Source organism: Cebus imitator, unplaced genomic scaffold, assembly GCF_001604975.1.
Source record: "Cebus imitator isolate Cc_AM_T3 unplaced genomic scaffold, Cebus_imitator-1.0 Scaffold79, whole genome shotgun sequence".
In the NCBI taxonomy this organism is placed as follows: Eukaryota; Metazoa; Chordata; class Mammalia; order Primates; family Cebidae; genus Cebus; species Cebus imitator.
The window spans coordinates 7,980,536-7,988,087 of NW_016107394.1; the positions used below are offsets into that span (position 1 = coordinate 7,980,536).

Genomic DNA, 7,552 nt, shown 5'->3' on the forward strand with positions numbered 1-7,552 from the left:
AAAAAAAAAGGAGGTTATCCAGGAGAGGCCAGGTGTGGTGGCTCATGCCTGTAATCCCAGCATTTTGTGAGACTAAAGTGGGCAGACTGCTTGAGTCTAGGAGTTTGGGACCAGCCTGGGCAACATGGCAAGAACCCATCTCTACTAAAAATACAAAAAAATTAGCCAGATGTGGTGGCATACTCTTGCAGTCCCAGTTATTTGGGGGGCTGAGGTGGAGAATCACCTAAGCCCAGAGGGTTGAGGCTGTGGTGAGCCAAGATCACGCTACTGCACTCCACCCTGGGCAACTGGAGTGAGACCCTGTCAATCAATTAATCGTTATCCTGGAGAGCCTGGGAAATTTTAACTGTGACCCTAACACTGGTAAGAACTGGTTCCAGGCAGGGTCTCAGGAACCTCCATTTATTTAGCTCATTTCTAACCTTAGCACTTGGCTATTTTAACCCACTTCCTTATTTAACATGAACTAAGGTGAACCAATTCTGTTCCATTCTTCCTTGTGCAACTCAATATTTCAATACCTTTTATGACTCAGAAAACCCTCTTCTCTGACTGCGATATAGTGCTCTGGTCCGGTTTTGCTTTTATGAAGTTTTAAAAGGTTTCTGGTGAGGCACAGTGGCTCATGTCTGTAATCCAGCACTTTGGGAGGCCAAGCCAGGTAGATTACTTAAGGTCGGATTAGTTAACTTCAGGAGTTCAAAACCAGCCTGGCCAACATGGTAAAACCCATCTCTACAAAAATACAAAAATTAGCCAGGTGTGGCGTCATGTGCCTGTAATCCCAGCTGCTCAGGAGGCTGAGGCAGGAGAAGCACTTGAACCCAGGAAGTGCAGGTTGTAGTGAGCCAAGATAGCACTGCTGTACAACTCCAGCCTGGGCAACAGAGCAAGACTCCATATCAAAAAAAAAAAAAAAAAAAAAAAAAAAGATTTGCTTCCTTTTCACCCAACAGATTTTCCTATGTAACCACTTTTTATCTAAACAAGGACAAGACTACTGAAAAAGGGGACCTGGAGAAATTCAATTTGAGATAAAAAAATAATAAAGGGTCCTAACACATCTCAGCCATCATCTGAGTGAATGTATTTTTTTTGCGGGGGGGGAGCCGGGGAGACACAGAGACTTACTCTGTTGCCCAGGCTGGAGTGCAATGGTGCAACTCGGCTCATTGCAACCTCCACCTCCTGGGTTCAAGGAATTCTCATGCCTCAGCCTCCTGAATAACTGGGATTACAGGCACCTGCCATCACACCCGGCTAATTTTTGTATGTTGGATAGTCAGGGTTTCACCATGTTGCCCAGGCTGCTCTCAAACTCCTGAGCTCAATCTGCCCACCTCAGCCTCTCAAAGTCCCGGGATTACAGGTGTAAGCCACGGTGCCTGGCACAGGTGAATGTATTTTAATGTAAACCCAGTCTTTATTTGCTTTTTTTTTTTTTTTTTGAGTTTGTTCATCCTTTAGAAATTTGCAAAGGAAAGGGGTACATGGGAGGTAGCTGTGTTGAGATCTCTTGTGTCTGAAATGATCTTTCTCTGTTAACATTTGGTGGGCAATTTGGTTGTGGCATTTAAGGTTATTTTCTCTCGAAATTTTGAAGGCATTACTCCATTTTCTTCTAGCTTCCAGTTTGCCAACTGAGTATTTGCTTCCCTTGGGGATTTTAATATTTTGTTCTTTATATTGGGGGTCTGAAATTTCATGATATATCAAAATATGTTCTTCAAATATGACTGAAGTAAGCATTTGCTTGTTAAAAGCACTTAAGAATTGTATTAGTTCATTTTCACAATGCTGATAAAGACATACCTAAGACTGGAAGAAAAAGAGGTTTAATTGGACTCACAGTTCCTCATGGCTGGGGGGGAGGCCTCAGAATCATGGCAGGAAGCGAAAGGCACTTCTTACACAGCGCCAAGAAGAGAGACAATGAGGAGGAAGCAAAAGTGGAAACCCCTGATAAACCCGTCAGATCTCATGAGACTTATTCACTATCATGAGAATAGCACAAGAAAGACTGGCCCCCATGATTCAATTACCACCCCTGGGTCCCTCCCACAACACGTGGAAATTATGGGAGATATTCAAGTTGAGATTTCAGTAAGGACACAGCCAAACCATATCATGCCACCACTGCCCCTCCAAATCTCATGTCCTCACACTTCAAAACCAATCATGCCTTCCCTACAATCCCCCAAAGTCTTAACTCATTTCAGCATTAACCCAAAAGTGCACTCAGTACAAAGTCTCATCTGAGACGAGGCAAGTCTCTTCCACCTATGGGCCTATAAAATCAAAAGCAAGCTAGTTACTTCCAAGATACAATGGTGGTACAGGTATTGGGTAAATACAGTCATTCCAAATGGAAAAAGTTGGCCAAAACAAACGGGTTACACAGCCCATGTGAATCTAAAAGACAGCGGGGCAGTCACATTTTGAAGCTTCAAAATGATCTCCTGTGACTCCTTTAATCTTACATTAAAGTCTTACATACAGGTCATGCTGATGCAACAGGTGGGTTCCCATGGTCTCTGGCAGCTCCGCCCCTGTGGCTTTGCAGGGTACAGCCTCCCTCCTGGCTACTTTCACGGGCCGGCATTCAATGTCTGTGGCTTTTCTAGGAGTATGGTGCAAGCTGTCAGTGGATCTACCATTTTGGGTATGAAGGACGGTGGTCCTCTTTTCACAGCTCCACTAGGCAGTATCTGTGTGGTGGGGACTCTGTGTGGTGGGCTCCAACCCCACATTTCCCTTCTGCACTACCATAGCAGAGGTTCTCCATGAGGGCCCCACCCCTGTGGCAAACTTTTGCTTGCACATCCAGGCATTTCCATACATCTGAAATGTAAGCAGAAGTTCCCAAACCTGAATTCTTGACTTCTGTGCACCTATACACTCATCACCAAGTGGAAGCTGCCAAGGATTGGGGCTTCCACCCCCTGAAGCCACAGCCCAAGTTGTATGTTAGCCCCTTTTAGCCACAGCTGGAGTCGCTGGGACACAGGCTGTCTAGGGTGCATAAAGCATGGGGACCCTGACCCCAGCCCACAAAACCACTTTTTCCTCCTGGGCCTCTGGGCCTGTAATGAGAGGGCCTGCCCTGAAGTCTCTGACATGGCCTGGAGATGTTTTCCCCATGGTCTTGGGAATTTACATTAGGTTCCTTGCTACTTATGCAAATTTCTACAGCTGGCTTGAATTTCTTACCCCAAAATTTTCTTTTCTACTGCACTGTCAGGCTGCAAATTTTCTGAACTTTTATGCTCTGCTTCCTTTATAAAACAATGTCTTTAACAGCACCCAAGTCACGTTTTGAATGCTTTGCTGCTTAGAAATTTCTTCCACCAGACACCTAAATCATCTCTCTCAAGTTCAAAGTTCCACAAATCTCTAGGGCAGGGGCAAAATGCTGCCAATCTCTTTGCTAAAATGTAACAAGGGTCACCTTTGCTCCAGTTCCCAACAGGTTCCTCATCTCCATCTGAGGCCACCCCAACCTGGACCTTATTGTTCATATCACTATCAGCATTTTTGTCAAAGCCATTTAACAAGTCTCTAGAAGTTCCAACCACATTTTCTTGTGCTCTTCTTACTCTTCCAGACTGTTCCAACCTTTGTCTGTTACCCAGTTTCAAAGTCGCGTCCACATTTTTTGGGTATCTTTTCACCAATGCCCCACTCTACTGGTACCAATGTATTGTATTAGTTCGTTTTCGTGCTGCTGATAAAGACATATCCAAGTCTGGGAAGAAAAAGAGGTTTAATAGAACTTAGAGTTCCATATTGCTGGGAGGTGAAAGGAACTTCTTACATGGCAGCAGCAGGAGAGAAATGAGGAGGAAGCAAAGGCGGAAACCCCTGATAAGCCCATCAGATCCCATGAGGCTTATTCACAATCATGAAAATAACACAGGAAAGACTGGCCCCCATGATTCAATTACCTCTTCCTGGGTCCCTTCCACAACATGTGGAAACTCTGAGAGAGATAATTCAAGTTTGGATTTCAGTAGGGATACAGCCAAAACATATCGAGGATTCAGTAGAAAGTGAATTTGTAATGTTTAAACCAAATCATAAAAAATTGCTAATATGGCTGGGCGTGGTGGCTCACGCCTGTAATCTCAGCACTTTGGGAGGCCTAGGCAGGCGGATCACCTGAGGTCAGTTCAAGACTAGCCTGGCCAACATGATGAAACCCTGTCTTAAAAAAAAAAAAAAAAAAAAATTGCTAATAGTCACTGTTTTGGGCTTAGAAAATTGGCAACTTTCTATAGTCAACCTATAATTATAAACTGGATTCACAAAAATTCAGCTTACATATAACTTTTTAAAAACCTACTGCATGCCCCTCTGCTCAGCTCAAGGAGGAAATGGATTATTCAAACACATGACATAGCCAAGAAGAGGGATGAGACCCCACATTGTCAAGCCGAAGAACACCGGTATTCGGTCCTAACACCCATCACCACTGGTGCTCTCCAGACTGGCACACTTTTAGCAACAGATAGTGGCCACTAAAAGAAGAAATTACCAAGATACTGGCATTCAGGGGCTCCTTCAGGGCTTGGTCCCTGTTGTATTACTCCCCAATGAAGCCCACCAAGACAATGAAGGCATCAGCATAAAATATAAGCCGGGCGCGGTGGCTCAAGCCTGTAATCCCAGCACTTTGGGAGGCCGAGGCGGGTGGATCATGAGGTCAAGAGATGAGACCATCCTGGGTCAACATGGTGAAATCCCGTCTCTACTGAAAATACAAAACATTAGCTGGGCATGGTGGCGCGTGCCTGTAATCCCAGCTACTCAGGAGGTTGAGGCAGGAGAATTGCCTGAACCCAGGAGGCAGAGGTTGCGGTGAGCCAAGATCGCTCCATTGCACTCCAGCCTGGGTAACAAGAGTGAAACTCCGTCTCAAAAAATATATATATATAAAAAGAAACACTCAGTATAATATCCTAAGGGAGGTATTATATTACTACAACCATTAAATAAGAGCAGCATGTTATTAAAAATAACAAACAACAAGCTCAGAAAAGATTCCCTGGAAATTAAGAATGATAAGCCAGTACAGTGGCTCATACCTGTAATCCCATCACTTTGGGGAGTTGAGTCAGGCAGATCACCTGAGGTCAGGAGTTCAAGACCAGCCTGGCTAGCAAGGTGAAACCCCATCTCTACTAAAAATATTTTAAAAATTAGCGGGGCATGGTGGCAGGTGCCTGTAATCCCAGCTACTCAGGAGGCTGAGGCAGGAGAATCCCTTCAACCCAGGAGACGGAAGCTGCAGTGAGCCGAGATTGTGCCATTGCACCCCAGCCTGGGCGACAGTGCAAGACTCTGTCTCAAAAAAAAAAAAAAAAGATAGTTTTCTGGGGACAGAAGAAAATCAGGCCAAGCACATTGGCTCACAACTGTAACCCCAGCACTTTAAGAGGCCAAGGTGGGTGGATCACTTGAGCCCAGGCATTTGAGGTCAGCCTGGGCAAAATGGTGAAACCCTGTCTCTACAAAACATACACACAAAAATCAGCCAGTTCCAGCTACTTGGGAGGCTGAAGCAGGAGTAACACCTGAGCTTGGAAAGTCGAGGCTGCAGTGAGCCCTGAGCGTGCCACTGCACTCCAGCCTGGGCAACAGAGGAAGACCTTGTCTCAAAAAAAAAAACCAAAAAATCTGGCTAGGCACGGTGGCTCATCCCTGTAATCCCAGCACTTTTGAAGGCGGACGCAGACAGATCACTTGAGCTCAGGAGTTCGAGACCAGCCACGGGAAACATGGTGAAACCCCACTTCTACCAAAAATACAAAACTGTAGCCAGGCATGGTGATGAGCATCTGTGGTCCCAGCTACTTAGGAAACTGTGGAGGGAGGATCACTTGAGCACAGGGGGCAGAGGTTGCAGTAAGCTCAGGTTGTGCCACTGCACTCCATCCAGGGCAGCAGAGTGAGACCCCCCTCATCTCAGAAACAAAACAAAATCAACTGAAAATTTAAAAACTAAAGTTGAAGGAATCTCCCAGAAAACATAACAAAATGCTAAGTGAAAGAAAATAGTGAGATAAAATAAGAAAATTAAAGAGTTAGTCTGGGCCGGGCACGGTGGCTCACGCCTATAATCCCAGCACTTTGGGAGGCCGAGGCGGGCGGATCACCTGAGGTCAGGAGTTCAAGACTAGTCTGGCCAACATGGTGAAACCACATCTCTTAAAAAAAAGTTAATCTAGAAAAAAGAAAAANAAAAAAAAAAAAAAAAAAGTTAATCTGACTAGCAAGAATTCCAGAAATAGAGAACAGATAAAACAGTCTGGAAGAAATTACCCAGCAACTAATAAAATAAATGTTTTCCAGGACTTAAAGATTCCAGAACTGAAAGACAGTCCTGGAAATTGTACTTTAGGGCAACTGCACTGCAAAATCTTAAGGGGCATGATCCAAAGTGAAAACTCAGTGTCTTTACAAGAACTGATGACACATGACCAGGCATTGTTTACAATGAATTTTAAAAGATCATATCAAAGACTATTATGAAATTTCAGACCCCCAATATAAAGAACAAAATATTAAAATCCCCAAGGGAAGCAAATACTCAATTAGCAAACTGGAAGCTAGAAGAAAATGGAGTAACGCCTTCAAAATTTCGAGAGAAAATAACTGTAAATGCCACAACCAAATGCCCACTAAATGTTAACAGAGAAATATCATTTCAGACACAAGAGATCTTAACACAGCTACCTCCCATGTACCCCTTTCCTCTGCAAATTTCTAAAGGATGAACAAACTCAAAAAAGAGCAAATAAAGAAAGAGAAAAAATAGGGTATCCAACCCAGAAGAGTGGTCCAGGACTCCGTAGGATGAAAGCCAAGGAACATCCTAACGTGACAACTCTGAAGCAAAAAGTTTAGCACAGATCAAGAAGCACAGAGCAGGAAGACAAAGAACTCTGAGAACCCCTCCAAGGTGGGCAGAAAGCAACAGAAATGAAAACAAAAAATCACTCAGTTAACAATTGGCCTGTCAAGGAAATATAGAAGTTTCCAGAAAATCATAGTACATTATATGACTCAGCTGTAGACATAACATGAATTGTCATAATGTAAAAATATTTAACAAAATAATTACAGTAATTATAATGGGAGGATTCAGAAAAGAAGGATTTTGAGGGGTGATGAAGATTCAATAGCAATATAACATATTTTACAAATACGGAATTTTTAAAGTACCGGGGAAAAAAAGACCTAAAACAAGTGGAAAGTGCCTACCTCTGAAGAATGCAAGTCAGAGATTAAGAAAAGAGGGTCACTGCTCTTTTTCTTTATATACCTTATAATATTAAACGATTTTCAAATCAATGTACAGGTTATTTCCCTAAAAATTAAATTTCAAAATATATGTTTATACACAGGATATGAAAACAAGGTTCTCTGAACACCCCTCATTGGTAGAATCCTGCGCTTCCTTCCCTTTCTCTTTTTTGAGACAGTCTGGCTCTGTCGCCCAGGCTGGAGTGTAGTGGTGTGATTCTGGGTCACCACAACCTCTGCCTCC

General features: G+C 43.6%; 1 protein-coding gene across 12 annotated transcripts in view; it reads right to left on the reverse strand.

Annotated features, from left to right (window-relative positions):
- The window catches only part of YAP1 (Yes1 associated transcriptional regulator), a 132,414-nt gene that overhangs the window by 111,771 nt on the left and 13,091 nt on the right, over window positions 1–7,552 (reverse strand). The gene's annotated exons all lie outside the window — the stretch shown is intronic.